At 44.7% G+C, this 19,279-nt stretch overlaps 1 pseudogene; it reads left to right on the plus strand.

Annotated features, from left to right (window-relative positions):
- The window catches only part of LOC123991034, a 191,540-nt pseudogene that overhangs the window by 143,002 nt on the left and 29,259 nt on the right, over window positions 1-19,279 (plus strand).

Consider the following 19,279-nt stretch of genomic DNA (forward strand, 5'->3'; position numbering starts at 1 on the left):
TGAACTCTGGCCTGAATGCCAAGCGTCACATCTGGAGGAAAACTGACACAATCCCTACGGTGAAGCATGGTGGTAGCAGCATCATGCAGTGGTGGGGATGTTTTTCAGTGGCAGGGACTGGGAGACTAGTCAAGATCAAGGGAAAGATGAACTGAGCAAAGTACAGAGAGATCCTTGATGCACCAGAGCACTCAGAACCTCAGACTGGGGTGAATATTCACCTTCCAACAGGACAATGACTCTAAACACACAGCCAAGACAGGAGTGGCTTCGGAACAAGTCTCTGAATGTCCTTGAGCGGCCCCGCCAGAGCCCGGACTTGAACCCGGTCAAACATCTCTGGAGAGACCGTAAGATAGCTGTGCAGCGACGCTCGCCATCCAACCTGACAGAGCTTGAGAGGATATGCAGAGAAGAATGGGAGAAACTCCACAAATGCAGGTGTGCCAAGCGAGTAGTGTCATACCCAAGAAGAATCGATGCAGTAATCGCTGCCAAAGGTGTTTCAACAAAGTACTGAGTAAAGGGTCTGAATACTTATGTAAAGGTGATATTTCAGTTTTTTTATATATAAATTAGCAAACATTTGTAAAAACATGTTGTAAAAACATGTCATTATGGGGTATTGTGTGCAGATTGATGAGGGGAAAAAAGCAATTTGATACATACCATTCCAAAATCATGGGCATTAATATGGAGTTGTTGCAGGGCTCTATGCAGGCCAGTGAAGTTACCTTTATTTAGCTAGGCAAGTGAGTTAAGAACAAATATGAGGAATCCTGGTGGCAACGGAGGAAATCATCAATCAGCGAACGGTCCAGCACGTCCCGAGATGGAACCCAACTCCTCTCCTCAGGACCGTAACCCTCCCAATCCACTAAATACTGGTGACCACGTCCCCGAGAACGCATGTCCATGATCCTACGTACCTTGTAAATAGGTGCGCCCTCGACAAGGACGGGGGGGAGGGAAGACGAACGGGGGTGCGAAGAAAGGGCTTGACACAGGAGACATGGAAGACAGGATGGACGCGACGAAGATGTCGCGGAAGAAGCAGTCGCACAGCGACAGGATTGACGACCTGGGAGACACGGAACGGACCAATGAACCGCGGAGTCAACTTACGAGAAGCTGTCGTAAGGGGAAGGTTACGAGTGGAAAGCCACACTCTCTGGCCGCGACAATACCTAGGACTCTTAATCCTACGTTTATTGGCGGCTCTCACAGTCTGCGCCCTGTAACGGCAAAGTGCAGACCTCACCCTCCTCCAGGTGCGCTCACAACGTTGGACAAACGCCTGAGCGGAGGGAACGCTGGACTCGGCGAGCTGGGACGAGAACAGAGGAGGCTGGTAACCCAGACTACTCTGAAACGGAGATAGCCCGGTAGCAGACGAAGGAAGCGAGTTGTGAGCGTATTCTGCCCAGGGGAGCTGTTCTGCCCAAGACGCAGGGTTTCTAAAAGAAAGGCTGCATAGTATGCGACCAATCGTCTGATTGGCCCTTTCTGCTTGACCGTTAGACTGGGGATGAAAACCGGAAGAGAGACTGACGGAAGCACCAATCAAACGACAGAACTCCCTCCAAAACTGTGACGTGAATTGCGGACCTCTGTCTGAAACGGCGTCTAACGGGAGGCCATGAATTCTGAACACATTCTCGATGATGATTTGTGCCGTCTCCTTAGCGGAAGGAAGCTTAGCGAGGGGAATGAAATGTGCCGCCTTAGAGAACCTATCGACAACCGTAAGAATCACAGTCTTCCCCGCAGACGAAGGCAGACCGGTAATGAAGTCTAAGGCGATGTGAGACCATGGTCGAGAAGGAATGGGAAGCGGTCTGAGACGACCGGCAGGAGGAGAGTTACCTGACTTAGTCTGCGCGCAATCAGAACAAGCAGCCACGAAACGGCGCGTGTCACGCTCCTGAGTAGGCCACCAAAAGCGCTGGTGAATAGAAGCAAGAGTACCTCGAACGCCGGGATGGCCAGCTAACTTGGCAGAGTGAGCCCACTGAAGAACAGCCAGACGAGTAGATACAGGAACGAAAAGAAGGTTACTAGGACAAGCGCGCGGCGACGCAGTGTGAGTGAGTGCTTGCTTAACCTGTCTCTCAATTCCCCAGACTGTCAACCCGACAACACGCCCATAAGGAAGAATCCCCTCGGGATCAGTAGAAGCCACAGAAGAACTAAAGAGACGGGATAAGGCATCAGGCTTGGTGTTCTTATTACCCGGGCGATAAGAAATCACAAACTCGAAACGAGCGAAAAACAACGCCCAACGAGCTTGACGTGCATTAAGTCGTTTGGCAGAACGGATGTACTCAAGGTTCTTATGGTCAGTCCAAACGACAAAAGGAACGGTCGCCCCCTCCAGCCACTGTCGCCATTCGCCTAGGGCTAAGCGGATGGCGAGCAGTTCGCGGTTACCCACATCATAGTTGCGTTCCGATGGCGACAGGCGATGAGAAAAATAAGCGCAAGGATGAACCTTATCGTCAGACTGGAAGCGCTGGGATAGAATGGCTCCCACGCCCACCTCTGAAGCGTCAACCTCGACAATGAATTGTTTAGTGACGTCAGGAGTAACGAGGATAGGAGCGGACGTAAAACGCTTCTTGAGGAGATCAAAAGCTCCCTGGGCGGAACCGGACCACTTAAAGCACGTCTTGACAGAAGTAAGAGCTGTGAGAGGGGCAGCAACTTGACCGAAATTACGAATGAAACGCCGATAGAAATTAGCGAAACCTAGAAAGCGCTGCAACTCGACACGTGACCTTGGAACGGGCCAATCACTGACAGCCTGGACCTTAGCGGGATCCATCTGAATGCCTTCAGCGGAAATAACAGAACCGAGAAAAGTGACGGAGGAGACATGAAAGGCGCACTTCTCAGCCTTCACGTAGAGACAATTCTCTAAAAGGCGCTGGAGTACACGTCGAACGTGCTGAACATGAATCTCGAGTGACGGTGAGAAAATCAGGATATCGTCAAGGTAGACAAAAACAAAGATGTTCAGCATGTCTCTCAGTACATCATTAACTAATGCCTGAAAAACAGCTGGAGCATTAGCGAGACCAAACGGCAGAACCCGGTACTCAAAATGCCCTAACGGAGTGTTAAACGCCGTTTTCCACTCGTCCCCCTCTCTGATGCGCACGAGATGGTAAGCATTACGAAGGTCCAACTTAGTAAAGAACCTGGCTCCCTGCAGAATCTCGAAGGCTGATGACATAAGGGGAAGCGGATAACGATTCTTAACCGTTATGTCATTCAGCCCTCGATAATCCACGCAGGGGCGCAGAGTACCGTCTTTCTTCTTAACAAAAAAAACCCCGCCCCGGCAGGAGAGGAAGAAGGCACTACGGTGCCGGCGTCAAGAGAAACAGACAAATAATCCTCGAGAGCCTTACGTTCGGGAGCCGACAGAGAGTATAGTCTACCCCGAGGGGGAGTGGTCCCCGGAAGGAGATCAATACAACAATCATAAGACCGGTGAGGAGGAAGGGAGTTGGCTCTGGACCGACTGAAGACCGTGCGCAGATCATGATATTCCTCCGGCACTCCTGTCAAATCACCAGGTTCCTCCTGAGAAGAGGGGACAGAAGAAACAGGAGGGATAGCAGACATTAAACACTTCACATGACAAGAAACGTTCCAGGATAGGATAGAATTACTAGACCAATTAATAGAAGGATTATGACATACTAGCCAGGGATGACCCAAAACAACAGGTGTAAAAGGTGAACGAAAAATCAAAAAGGAAATAGTCTCACTGTGGTTACCAGATACTGTGAGGGTTAAAGGTAGTGTCTCATATCTGATACTGGGGAGATGACTACCATCTAAGGCGAACATGGGCGTGGGCTTCCCTAACTGTCTGAGAGGAATGTCATGTTTCCGAGCCCATGCTTCGTCCATAAAACAACCCTCAGCCCAAGAGTCTATCAAGGCACTGCATGAAGCAGCCGAACCGGTCCAGCGTAGATGGACCGACATAGTAGTACAGGATCTTGATGGAGAGACCTGAGTAGTAGCGCTCACCAGTAGCCCTCCGCTTACTGATGAGCTCTGGCTTTTACTGGACATGAATTGACAAAATGTCCAGCAAATCCGCAATAGAGGCACAGGCGGTTGGTGATCCTCCGTTCCCTCTCCTTAGTCGAGATGCGAATACCTCCCAGCTGCATGGGCTCAGTCTCTGAGCCGGAGGAAGGAGATGGTTGCGATGCCGAGAGGGGAAAACCCGTTAACGCGAGCTCTCTTCCACGAGCTCGGTGACGAAGATCTACCCGTCGTTCTATGCGGATGGCGAGTGCAATCAAAGAGTCCACACTGGAAGGAACCTCCCGGGAGAGAATCTCATCCTTCACCTCTGCGTGGAGTCCCTCCAGAAAACGAGCGAGCAGCGCCGGCTCGTTCCAGTCACTAGAGGCAGCAAGAGTGCGAAACTCTATAGAGTAATCCGTTATGGATCGATCACCTTGACATAGGGAAGCCAGGGCCCTAGAAGCCTCCCTACCAAAAACTGAACGATCAAAAACCCGTATCATCTCCTCTTTAAAGTTCAGGTAATTGTTAGAACAATCAGCCCTTGCCTCCCAGATAGCTGTGCCCCACTCTCGAGCCCGGCCAGTAAGGAGTGATATGACGTAAGCAACCCGAGCTCTCTCTCTTGAGTATGTGTTGGGTTGGAGAGAGAACACAATATCACACTGGGTGAGAAAGGAGCGGCACTCAGTGGGCTGCCCGGAGTAACAAGGTGGGTTATTAACCCTAGGTTCCTGAGACTCGGCAGACCAGGAAGTAGCTGGTGGCACGAGACGAAGACTCTGGAACTGTCCAGAGAGGTCGGAAACCTGAGCGGTCAGGGTCTCAACGGCATGACGAGAAGCAGACAATTCCTGCTCGTGTCTGCCGAGCATAGCTCCCTGGATCTCGACGGCAGTGTTACGAGAATCCGTAGTCGCTGGGTCCATTCTTGGTCGGATCCTTCTGTTATGCAGGTGAATGAGGACCCAAAAGCGACTTAGCGAAAACAGAGTCTTTATTCCAGTAAAACTCAAGACGAAAACAAAACAGGAAAAAACTTAAATCCACTCGTAGTAACGAGGACAGACTGGAGACTCGAGCATTGACTGCAGGTTGCTGCGGGAAGGCACCGACCGTAGCAGACTCAGACACCTGCTCACACGCAGCTTCTGAAGGAGACAAGACACGACAGGGCAAGACAAGGACACAGCACAGCGAACATCATACAAGGATCCGACAAGGACAGAAGCGGAAAACAAGGGGAGAAATAGGGACTCTAATCAGAGGACAAAATAGGGGACAGGTGTGAAAAGACTAAATGAGTGAGTTAGGAGAATGAGGAACAGCTGGGAGCAGGAACGGAACGATAGAGAGAGGAGAGAGAGGGAGGGGGAGAGAGGGATAGAAAAAGGGAACGAACCTAATAAGACCAGCAGGGGGAAACGAACAGAAGGGAAAGCTTAATGACAAGACAATATAAGACAAAACATGACATATTGTCTTGCGGAAACAGGAAAAAACCTCCCCCAAACTGTTGCCACAAAGTTGGAAGCACAGAATCATATAGAATATCATTGTATGCTGTAGCATTACGATTTCCCTTCACTGGAACTAAGGGGGCTAGCCTGACCCATGACAAACAGCCCCAGACCATTATTCCTCCTCACCATGTGCTACAGATTAATTAAATGATGATGAACTTCACAGGATGTTGAATGTGCAAGGTGATGAACTTGATGCTCATTTCCAATAAATATTAAAGTTGTTATTCTAGTGACACGATGATTGATACTTGGCTGGCATTTGAAAACAAATAATATTGCTCTTACTCATAATAATCTCAATGTTGATAGCCTACCACCACTGTATGTGTGAGCTGTCGGCAAGAGAGCGCATGTGCCAAGACCATAGTGGGCACATTTGCTACGTAATGCAACAGTTTGTGACAAAACCATCAGTAGAGTTGAAAATGCGATGGAATTTGAAGGCAAAAGTAATTTTTTTAAGTGCATTATGTCATCACTCACAACCTTTTATACACAGAAAGTACATTTGCTGGAAACATCTCTGGTGGGAAAATGTGCATATTGTTTTATGCAGATTTTAGAATCTGTCACAAATTGGATGTAAACATTCATAATATCTTGGAGTGTGCAGTTAAGAGTAACAGATTTTGGAATGCTGTTCCTTTCTTTCAAGGTTTACAAAATACCATCCAATTTCCCCATCAATCTCCCAATGTCTATCACCTATTTAAACTTACAGACTGCAAGCTGTAAGCTGGGTCGGAATGTCTTCCTGCCTATCTTGTAGACTGGTGTTAGGAGGACCACTGGCAGAAGTCTTAAATCGATGTCACCTTGTGTATCTGGAGAGAAGATTGTTTAGTGAATAACTTGATTGTTTCAGTATAAAAATGAATGAGCATCTGAGGCACCACCAGCAGAGTCATTTCAAACTATACCTGCACTTCCAAGAGTAGATCTTGAGCCTGCTTCTCTCTGGGCTGGTGTGTTTTGTCCTTGAGGACCGCAATCCACTTCTCATTGAGTTTCCCTGAGCAGTTCGGGTTTAAAATGTAGAAGTCCTGAGCAATTTGTAGTAAAGCAGACAATGACCTTTTTTTACACAAAAACTACATTAACAAAAACAATAGGCAACTTAACATTTACATTGGGGCAAAAAAGTATTTAGTCAGCCACCAATTGTGCAAGTTCTCCCACTTAAAAAGATGAGAGAGGCCTGTAATTTTCATCAGAGGTACACTTCAACTATGACAGACAAAATGAGAAGAAAAAAATCCAGAAAATCACATTTATTTGCAAATTTATGGTGGAACGTTAGGTCAACGAGACAGTGTCCAAGTTCTAAAATGCCCTGCTTTTATTTCACACTCACAGCCGTAAGCTATTTTCTGTAATTAGCTTGCCATTCATTTGTAACTAATGATCTTGTTGTGAGTTTATTTTCCTGTAATAATGAATACATATTAGCTAAAGTTAAGAAGTTTTCAGCTACAGTTGAAGTCAGAAGTTTACATACACCTTAGCCAAATACATTTAAACTCAGTTTTTCACAATTCCTGACATTTAATCTCAGAATAATACTAGAGAGAATGATTTATTTCAGATTTGATTTCTTTCATCTCATTCCCACTGGGTCAGAAGTTTACATACACTCAATTAGTATTTGGTAGCATTGCCTTTAAATTGTTTAACTTGGGTCAAACGTTTCGGGTAGCCTTTCACAAGCATCCCACAAAAAGTTGGGTGATTTTTGGCCCATTCCTCCTGACAGAGCTGGTGTAATTGAGTCAGGTTGGTAGGCCTCCTTGCTCACACACGCTTTTTCAGTTCTGCCCACACATTTTCTATGGGATTGAGGTCAAGGGCTTTGAGATGGCCACTCCAATACCTTGACTTTGTTGTCCTTAAGCCATTTTGCCACAACTTTGGAAGTACGCTTGGGGTCATTGTTCCTTTGGAAGACCCATTTGCGACAAAGCTTTAACTTCCTGACTGATGTCTTGAGATGTTTCTTCAATATATCCACATCATTTTCCTCATGATAAAATCTATTTTGTGAAGTGCACCAGTCCCTCCTGCAGCAAAGCACCCCCACAACATGATGCTGCCACCCCCGTGCTTCACGGTTGGGATGGTGTTCTTCGGCTTGCAAGCTCCCCCTTTGCCAAAGTACGATCATCTCTAGGAAACAGAACGCGTCTCCTTCCTGAGTGGTATGACGGCTGCATTGGCCCATGGTGTTCATACTTGCATACTATTTTTTGTATTTTTTGTACACAGGAAGCGGCGCAGGTCCTAATCCAGGCACTTGTCATCTCCCGTCTGGATTACTGCAACTCGCTGTTGGCTGGGCTCCCTGCCTGTGCCATTAAACCCCTACAACTCATCCAGAACGCCGCAGCCCGTCTAGTGTTCAACCTTCCCAAGTTCTCTCACGTCACCCCGCTCCTCTGCTCTCTCCACTGGCTTCCAGTTGAAGCTCGCATCCGCTACAAGACCATGGTGCTTGCCTACGGAGCTGTGAGGGGAACGGCACCTCAGTACCTCCAGGCTCTGATCAGGCCCTACACCCAAATAAGGGCACTGCGTTCATCCACCTCTGGCCTGCTCGCCTCCCTACCACTGAGGAAGTACAGTTCCCGCTCAGCTCAGTCAAAACTGTTCGCTGCTCTGGCTCCCCAATGGTGGAACAAACTCCCTCACGACGCCAGGACAGCGGAGTCAATCACCACCTCCCGGAGACACCTGAAACCCCACCTCTTTAAGGAATACCTAGGATAGGATAAAGTAATCCTTCTCACCCCCCTTAAAATATTTAGATGCACTATTGTAAAGTGGTTGTTCCACTGGATGTCATAAGGTGAATGCACCAATTTGTAAGTCGCTCTGGATAAGAGCGTCTGCTAAATGACTTAAATGTAATGTAAATGTAACGTGGTACCTTCAGGCGTTTGGAAATTGCTCCCAAGGATGAACCAGACTTGAACCTGTTTTTTTCTGAGGTCTTGGCTGATTTCTTTTGATTTTCCCATGATGTCAATCAAAGAGGCACTGAGTTTGAAGGTAGGCCTTTAAATACATCCACAGGTACACAATTGACTCAAATTGTATCAATTCTTAAAGCTTCTAAAGCCATGACATCCTTTTCTGGAATTTCCAAGCTGTTTAAAGGCACAGTCAACTTAGTGTATGTACGTAAACTTCTGACCCACTGGATTTGTGATACAATTAATTTTAAGTGAAATAATCTGTCTGTAAACATGCCAAAACTATAGTTCGTAAACAAGAAATTTGTGGAGTGGAGTAGTTTTAATGACTCCAACCTAAGTGTATGTAAACTTCCGACTTCAACTGTGTATAACACATTTCAGACATGGTATGGAACGCAATGTGTTTTACAGGAAGAAAAAAAACGAATAAAAAAACAATTAAAATAAAAGCTGAAATATGTACTTCACCACAAACATAAGATATAAAAAAAATAATGACACAAACTGTACAACTAAAAAGCACTCATCAGGCCAGGTAGACCTGAGGCATGATCCCATGGCTCAGGTCCTATGGGAGGGGAGGGAGAATTAGAGGGAGCATACTTAAATTCAAACAGGACACCGGATAAGACAGGATAAATACTCCAGATATAACAGACCCTAGCCCCCGACAAATTATTGCAGCATAAATACTGGGTGCTGAGAAAGGAGGGATCGGGAGACACTGTGGCCCCGTCCTAAGACAGGGCCAACCAGGCAGGATATAACCCTACACACTTTGCCAAAGCACAGCCCCCACACCACTAGAGGGATATCTTCAAACCACCAACTTACTACCCTGAGACAAGGCTGAGGATAGCTCATGAAGATCTCCCCCACGGCACGAACCCGAGGGGGGCGCCAACCCTGACAGCAGGATCATGTCAGTTACTCAACCCGCTCAAGCAACGCACCCTTCCTAGGGACAGCGTGGAAGAGCACCAGTAAGCCAGTGACTCAGCCCCAGTAATAAGGTTAGAGGCAGAGAATCCCAGTAGAGAGAAGGGACCCGGCCAGGCTAACCCTAACCCTAACCCTACTGAAGAGGTGGGTCTTCAATAAAGACCTAAAGGTCGAGACCGAGTCTGCGTCTCACATGGATAGGCAGACCATTTCTTCAAAATGGAGTTACATAGGAGAAAGCCCTGCCTCCAGCTGTTTGCTTAGAAATGCTAGGGACAGTAAGGAGGCCTGTATTTTGTGACCATAGCGTACGTGTAGGTATGTGCGGCAGGACCAAATCGCAGAGATAGGTAGGAGCATGTAATGCTTTGTAGGTTAGCAGTAAAACCTTGAAATCAGCCCTAGCCTTAACAGGAAGCCAGTGTAGAGAGACTAGCACTGGAGTAATATGTTCAAATTAAATCTGATTTTTTTTGCATGTAAGGGATTACAAAAATAAGTAACTGTAATCTACGTTGCCAGCAAAAAAATATTTTAATCAGATTAAAGATACTTTTGAAAAACTTGATGATTACTTTTTGCGGGGAATTTTTTTTGACAGTCCTCTGTTTACTCGATGACATTCAAATCAGTATTGAAAAAAGGCTCAAGTTTAAGATTATTCCAACTGAGCGAGTCCGATTACAAGTCAGAGACCACTATAATGACACACACAATTGGTTTGATGGATTGCGAGAAAAGAGCAGGAATATGCTTTTGTAGGCTACAGTCGTAGCTATGTCTTCCAATGGTGATTCTGCTGTCGGCATCCAAAGACTATCCCATTTTTATACACGCTTGGAGGTAAGGATGACAACAGTGGTGTAGTCTACAGCGATATGAATATCACTTATTATTGATATCTACATAGAGCATTGATGTGAGTCACACTGCTGCTCTCTCATTTCGCTGTTTGCGCCTTAAGGATTGTGGTTGCTGTGGATGGCAGTTCACAAATCTAAATGTGTATTTGAACCCAATAATGGTTGAATTGAAGAAGTTTAAACTGCTATCAATCATTGTTTTTGAAACCAGTGGACACTATGTGCTCTGCATAGTGCGAATCCCAGCGTAAAGGTGGAGTTTTTAAAGCTCAATCTAATTCATACTGATAAAAAACAAATCCATAGGCCTAATAGGCCTTTTACTTAAAGGGGCAATCTGTAGTTGCTACATTTTTGGACTACATATACAGTACCAGTCAAAAGTTTGAACACACTTATTCAAGGGTTTTTCTTTGTTTTTAATATCTTCTACTTTATAGAATAATAGTGAAGACATCAAAACTATGAAATAATACATATGGAATCTTGTAGTAACAAAATGTGTTAATCAAATCAAAATATTATTTATATTTTAGATTCTTCAAAGTAGCCACACTTTACCTTAATGACAGCTTTGCACACTCTTGGCATTCCCTCAACCAGCTTCATGAGGTAGTCACCTGGAATGCATTTCAATTAACAGGTGTGCCTTCTTAAATTAATGTGTGAAATTTCTTTCCTTCTTAATGTGTTTGAGCCAATCAGTTGTGTTGTGACAAGGTTGGGGTGGTAAGTTGAAGACTTATTGATAAAATTGATAAAAGTCAATATTATGGCAAGAACAGCTCAAATAAGCAAAAGAGAAATGACAGTCCATCATTACTTTAAGACAAAATTTCAACAACATGGTTAAACAATAAATGTGATATCATGGATGGTGAGTACTTGCATCCATAGCTCTGTCTATTAATCTGAGAGCGGTTACATTTCTCAAGGCCCATCTCTCAGCTTTTTACCAAAGCAGAGGCGGGCGCCATTTTGTTATTGTTTTGTCTGTGGATTTGCCCTTTAAAGAGCTGAATATTATCAAGAAATCAAAGCGTCACCAACAAAAAGGTTAACAATTGGCCTATAGCAAATGCAGCATATTGCATAGATTTTTCACATGTAAATAGCACTTCAGTAGTGCTCAAAGCATGCCATTCCATGACCACAGATTTTTTTGGAACTCTAATCAATTAACCCAATCAGTCCTCCATGATAATAAGATCATAAACAACAGAGTAGTGCTGGCCAATAAATCCTTTGTTTTGGGGTTATGTTCAGGTAAAATTATTTGGCTAATCTATACTTATATTTCCAAGTCCTATTCAAGGGGTGTAACATTTATTGGAATGACTGGAATTCCCTACTCTCAACCAAAAAGCATTCTAATGAAAAGCAAAGCTACAAAGATGTGTTTTGTGGTTAAGGGCGCTGTACTGCAGCGCCAGCTGTGCCACCAGAGACTCTGGGTTTGCGCCCAGGCTCTGTCGTAACCAGCCGCGACCGGGAGGTCCGTGGGGCGATGCACAATTGGCATAGCGTCGCCTGGGTTAGGCAGGGTTTGGCCGGTAGGGAAATCCTTGTCTCATCGCTCACCAGCGACTCCTGTGGCGGGCTGGGCGCAGTGCGCGCTAACCAAGGTTGCCAGGTGCACTGTGTTTCCTCCGACACATTGGTGCGGCTGGCTTCCGGGTTGGATGGTGCTGTGTTAAGAAGCAGTGCGGCTTGGTTGGGTTGTGAATCGGAGGACGCATGACTTTCAACCTTCGTCTCTCCGGAGCCCGTACGGGAGTTGTAGCGATGAGACAAGATAGTAGCTACTAATTGGATACTACGAAATTGGGGAGAAAAAGTGGTAAAAAAAAAGATGTGTTTCAGATCTCTTTTAAATATGCCCCCCTCAGGTTCTCTGGCAGGCTTTTCCAGAGGCTGGGGGCATTATAACTAAAGGCTGTCTCACCATGCCTCTTCGTCACAGGCCTTTGGGATAGATAAGAGCGTCTGCTAAATGACTTAAATGTAAATGTAAATGTAGTTAAAATGCCAGTGCTAGAGGACCTGAGGGACATACTGGGTACATAACTTAAAAGCATGTCTGACATGTATTGAGGTGCACAGTCGTGGATTGATTTAAAAACCAATAGTATAATCATAAAATGTATTCTAAAACTCACAAGCAGCCAGTGCAGAGACCTTAAAGAATTCTGCAGGCTTGTGGTTGACCAATGGCTTTCTTGGGTAGACCAGACAGGAGAGCATTAAAGTAGTCCAGCCTGCTTGTAATAAAAGCATGGATGAGTCCCTCTGTCAGCCTGAGAGAGAAATGGCCGCACCTTAGTAATGTTCCTCAGGTGGTAAAAAGCGGTAAAGTGGTGGTAAAAATCGCCCAAAATGATTTTATCATAGTTCTCAAGGACAATAGATAATAGTTCAGATAAGTCAATGAAGAAAGTGGGGCAGTGCTTTGGTGGCCTGTACAGGGTTATGGCAAGCATTGGTGGCTGACATTTAAACAGTACAGCATGATGCTCAAAAGACCCAAAGTCACCAAATGCAATGTCCTTACAGTTGAGCACATTAGTGGAAATAGAGGCTGTCCACCCACCCTTTTTCTCTTTTCTGATATAGTATGAAAATCTGTAGTCCGGGGGATACTTCAATTAGAGCGGCAATACAGTCTGATGACAGCCATGTTTCAGTGAGAAACATGCAATCAACTTTGTGCTCAGTAATGAGGTCATTCTTGAGAAATGTTTTACTTGAGATTGCTCTAACTTTTAAAAGCGACATATTCAATGAGTGTGGGCCGCTTTGCCCTGTGGCATCTGCCTCAAGGTAACCAATGGAATAACAACCAAATTATTAACGTTACAACCACGTTTTCAGACAGTCTCCAATCTATCAGAATGGTAGGAGATGACAGTTTGTATAAAGTCACTTACTCACAATAACCATAGTGCCATTTCTACAGCAGTTGATATCATGTCCTTCTGTCAGTCTCTAAAACAGTTTGCAATGTTACTGGAAATAGTCCTGTAACCCGTGTGGCTAGGGTGAATCTTGTCTCTTTTAGAAGGTGCTGGTTGCTCCCACAGCAAATCAAAGTTGTCACAAAAAGAGACATTCCTGTCGTTGCAAACTTTCTTCAGGTACTCGTTAAGGGCAAAGGGTCGGCTGAAACGTTCCATACCCATTTGGTAGCACTGGAGGGGACCAGAGATAATTATTCTCTTCCCTGTGCTAGCGAGAATATTTTAGTTTGTAGTTCTCCCTCAGTGCCTCAGATCGTTGTTAAAACCTACATGAGTGACAATGGTTTTAATATAGTAATTGGCCAGAACCGTAGGCAGAAGGGAGTTGATGTCATTGATACGAGCTCTTGGATGACAGTGGACCTTGAGAGGTCCACAGATTATAGGAAAGCCAAAATCTTAAAACTGAGATTCAATTTGCCTGGGTTACAGCAAGATCGGTGTACTTAGAAAGCAGGTTATCCTTTTCTCGTAGCCAAGCTAACAGTTGGAGGATATCTTCCCTAAGCTGCTTGATGGTGGTGTATTTAAGGCAGACAAATCCCTGTCCATTTTCCAGTTCCACCTTATCTTCATTGTTGTGGGGAAGAAATATCACACCTTATGCATTTGTTCCCAGCCGTGGATAAAAACACTAGTGGGCTAGCCACCGTTACAGACTCTGACATATTTAGCTAGCCAAACGTCAACAAAAACGGTAAATATAAATGTAGTTATATTCCGCGACAACAAGCTAGCGTTGGGAGCATGCTCGTTAGTCCTATCCACAGGTAGGGGATGTGTATCCATCTGCAAAAGTGAAGTTCAGTTCTGGTAGCTAGCTAGCTACCTTAGCAGTTGTGCTAGCTAACATGATACTGAACTGTGACACTAGCATATTGACATGCATATTGGTATTAAAAGACAGCAACGTATTCACCTAAAAATATGTGTTTAGGTAAATTAGTTAGCTAGCTTCTTACCACATTAATTGTGCAAAAATATGGTGGTGCTGATAGAATGAAACTGGTATCAACTAAATGTGTTTCTATCTATCCCATGAAACATGACATTGCTAACTAGGCATAATTTAGCTAATAAAATGTTAAAGTTTATAAGGAAGTTTAATTAGTAAGTTAGACACTCACGGACAACTTTGGTAGGCGTTGCTTGATAGCTTGGATTGCATTTTCAAAGAGTTTGGTTGATTGGTCATCAACGGTCAGAATTACTGCTCTTGGAACTCATGTGTTCACCAGAAACGGTTTACCACTGGTGGCAATAAATATTATTGTTGGTTTGCCACAGATTCACCACTCATGACAAAACATTTTCAAACTTCTGGCACACTATTTAGTTTGCAGAAATTTTGCATTTTTGTAAGGGAACAGATAGCCTAGCTTTTCATCGTTGTTTGATCAATAGGACTGTAAAGATGTTTTTATTAGGTTTTATTTCCTGCCGTGTCTATTAATTAACCAAACGCACAGCTGCTTTCCCACTCTATATTGCTATAGGATTTTCACAAATGACTTAGCATACGTAATTCACAAACATTCTAAGAATTTGTGAAAATGACCTAAGTGCTCGCTTGTCAGATTTTTTTTTTAAAGTGTCATATTATTCCTGGGGGTGTACAGTATATGAACAGATTGTAATAAGATTTCAGTTAATGTTGCTAAAATGCTGTCAGTTCCACTTTAAGATCGCTTTTTTAACTCACACTGTCAATCTTTTCCTCTTGTGTTGATCTTCAGTTGTACAATTTGATTACTTATATATGTTTTTCTAATTTCATCTTGTTCATCTCACCTTCATCAACCAAAAAGTCAGGAGCTGTTCTTCTGCATGACTGCCTCTCTCTCTTTCTTTCTTTCCTTCTCACCAGTATCTCTCCAGGACATTACTATGAGGAAGGCATTTAGGAGCTCCACCATCCAGGACCAGCAGCTGTTTTCCCGCCAGTCGCTGCCCATCCCCCTGCAGGAGACGTTTGACCTCTGCGAGCAGCCACCACCCCTCAACATCCTCACACCCTACAGGTCAGCATCACAGCAACCTCCCTCCAGATTGGGTAATGTTATTGTAACCTGACACCTTATTAGTCAGCACCTGAACAGCCCATAAACATACCATGATGTCATTGGTAAGAACCTCTTCAAAATCATGCCCTATTGGTTAGAATCTTAGTCTGTCTGTGTGTCTGTGTGGGATAACACTACTGATGCAACCACTGCATTATTGATCACACCAAGCAAATACTACCAGGCTTTGACCTGAGAGGGAAAACTGCCTGGTGGATCTTTATACTGTTACATGTTTGCTTACATGGCTCTGCGTATAAGCACCATCAATAAAAAAAACTTCTAACAAACGTAAACCTGCAGAAGAAACACAGCGGAACCTGGAAATACCATCCAACACAAAACTGAGTGAGTAATATTCCGTCTGGAGCTACTTCTGAAGCCAAAAACTAAAATACAATCATCTCAAAGTAATTTTGTTATATAAAGTTAAGTAAATATGTATACTAAGCTACCAAGATGCTAGGACAGACCTGACGGAACCTTCAATTAGCACTGAAGTGTGAAGTTAGATGCGTGAAAACTCTTGAGCCCAAAAATGGCAGGAGAGTTTCACAGCCCGACAGCTACAAGAGCACACTACCTCTATGTCAAGAGAGAGGGTATTGGCCCAGGGTGGAAACTCAGAATACTAGACATTGAGGGAAATTGAAACAACCTCTGTTAATGTGTACAAGTCTGGGACAGTAATAGTGCAGGGCATCCTCATGCAGTTCCAGCAAGACTTGTATGCGATCAAAGAGAGAGCACTGCAGGAAAAGCTCTCTCTCTGTGATGACTTCCCCATCCTAGGTGAGTCTGATCACACCTCTTCAAACTGTCCTGCAGATGAGGATACCCCCCCCAGCACTGAACATACCCAGGTTCCACAACTGCACTGCTCATCCATCTCCCTGGAGAGCTAGTCCACACAATCCAGACAGAACAAGCCCACCAAACAGACCAGCACAACAACCCACCCACCCCAACAAGACCCGGAGGGTAGAAGGTGGAGATGGATGGCTGTCTGAGAGAGCTGAATGCTTTATGGACTGAGGTGAAAGAACTTAGAGGCACACATGGCACTGAAGGACAAGGTCAAAAAGCTGAGGTGTGACAGAGAGCAGGACCTTTCCCCCTGACAAGTCAGCAGAATAGCCCACCTCAGACCCGGACCACAACCTCAACACCACAATGTGACAGACAACACAGGACTCACCAACCCAACAGACCCCATCCCCTCCTAACAGCCCTCCTGTCAGGTCCCACGATAGTCCTACTGACCCCCCCCCCATCTACTGAAGACACACAAAAGCCAGAGATTGTGCTCCTCCTCATGGACTCAAATGGCAAATACATTCAAGAGGATTAACTTTTTCCTAACACAAAGTGGCTAAACTCTGGTTCCTAAACAATAGGCATGCCCTGGTGCTGTTGTCAAAGGACAGACTAGGGTCCCCCAGCCACATTATAATTCACATGGGCACAAATGACTGAGGGCCCAGCAGGAAAGGGTGGCAACAGCACTCAAGGGAGTGATTGAAAAAGCTTCTTCCACTTTCCCCCACAGACAAGTGGTTATCTCCACCCTGCTACCACAAAACTATGTTCACTCTGCCACCATACAGTGGGTGAATGCAAACATTTCACGAGACTGTGCCTCAAAACCTAATGTATACCTGGACCACCAGTCCACCCTGGACTTGGACTTGGTCGTAAAGGCTGTTCATCTCTACAAGGCAGCAATCCCAATTTTTGCCAGGACACCTCACACAGGAGCAACAGAGCAGCGGACAACCTGCTCAAACCAGCTGGAGACCCTCCCAGACATGCAAGACCCCGTCTCGAAGGACCTGCACCGAGAGAACCCACGTCAAGAGGACCTACACCCAGACCACAGCACCACCAGCCACACCCCAACCAGCTAAGACCTGGCCACATCCATATACCACCCCCCATATCAGACCAATGCCCCTTCTGCCCACCAAAGCTTTTGACTCAGTTTGGCATGAGGGTCTGCTATACAAATTGATTGAAATTTGTTGAGGGAAAAACATACAAAATTATAAAATCCATGTACACGGTTAAAATTGGCAAAAAACACACACATTTCTTTCCACAGGGCCAGGGGGTGAGACAAGGATGCAGCTTAAGCCACACCCTCTTCAACATATATATCAACAAATTGGCGAGGGCACTAGAACAGTCCGCAGCACCGGACCTCACCCTACTAGAATCTGAAGTCTATTTGCTGATGATCTGGTGCTTCTGTCCCCAACCAAGGAGGGCCTACAGCGACACCTAGATCTTATGCACAGATTCTGTCAGACCTGGGCCCTGACAGTAAATCTCAGTAAGACAAAGATAATGGTGTTCCAAAAAATGTACAGTTGCCAGAACCATGAATGCAAATTCCATCTAGACACTGTTGCCCTAGAGCAAACAAAAAACTATATATACCTTTTCCTAAACATCAGCGCCACAGGTAACTTCCACAAAGCTGCAAATGATCTGAGAGACAAGGCAAGAAGGGCCTTCTATGCCATCATAAGGAACATTAGATTTGACATACCAATTAGGATCTGGCTAAAAATAGAACCCATTGCCTTTATGCTTGTGAGGTCTGGGGTCCGCTCACCAAACAAGAATTCACAAAATGGGACAAACACCAAATTGAGACTCTGCATGCAGAATTTGTTTACAGCGCAAAACACAAAATAATGCATACAGAGCAGAGCAGAATTTTTCTGATACCCGCTAATTATCAAAATCCAGAAAAGAGCCATTATATTCCACAACCACCTAAAAGGAAACACATAGGGGATGTATCAGGAAATATCCTATGCAGTTTAGTTTCGGAATAGTGTAAACTCTGTAATACCTTGAATTGTATGTCTGGAGTTAATGGAGCAGGTGTGGATATACTCCAAGCTATCTTCCCAGTCTGCCACCGAGATGTCAGTCTCTAGTTCTTCCTCCCATTTTGCCTTAATGGTATCTGTAGAAGGTGTGCTAACAGATTGAAAAGCGTCACATAGACGAGATATCAGTTTGTCTGAGGTGGGGCACATTTTTATACACCCATCAAACATGGAAGGTTTAGCATTCCCAAATGTTGCGAAGGTGTTTTCTAACATAGTCTCTAATTTGTAGTTATCTGAAAAAGTTACTTCTGGGAAGGTTATAAGTTTCCCTCAGCAACTCAAAGGAGGCAAAGTCCCTTCTATATATAGATCCCCTATGGTACTTATCCCTAGCTCTTCCCATCGCTCAAAGGTGTAATCAAGGTTAGAGGGGGCAAAGGAGGGATTCCTGGCAACAGGGAGCATGAATGATATTGGTTCAAGATCAAAGTGGACTTTAATTTGCGTCCAGATTTGGACTGTGCTATGTATAATAGGATTGTTACGATAAAGTGACATCTCCAGATTGATAGGCGACAAAATCACAGCGACAATAGTGAAGGATCTTGTATTTACAGAGGTGTTTTTTTACCTATCATGTGTGTTTTATAATCCCAGATGAAAGGATTGATAATTGAATCCAGTTGTTTATGAAAGGATGTTCTGGTATAGGTAGAGCAGTTGTGGGAGGAAGACCATTTAAATTGCATGAATTCTTCCGAGCAGAGAAATTGGGAGAGTTCTCCAAAATTGTGTGTTTGCCTTGGTTTTTGCATCAGAGATGGGAAATTCTCTTTAAATAGTGAGGAGTATTGTTTGGTAACTACAATTCCTTGGTAGGTACATTTTTCTGAAGATAATTTAACTGGAAGATGTTCTAGCCAAGAGGTGTTTTGCAACCGTATGGGCATTAATTCACTCTTGTTCCAATTTATTCTGCATCCTGAGAAGGTACCAAACAAAT

Source organism: Oncorhynchus gorbuscha, linkage group LG12, assembly GCF_021184085.1.
Source record: "Oncorhynchus gorbuscha isolate QuinsamMale2020 ecotype Even-year linkage group LG12, OgorEven_v1.0, whole genome shotgun sequence".
NCBI lineage: Eukaryota > Metazoa > Chordata > Actinopteri > Salmoniformes > Salmonidae > Oncorhynchus > Oncorhynchus gorbuscha.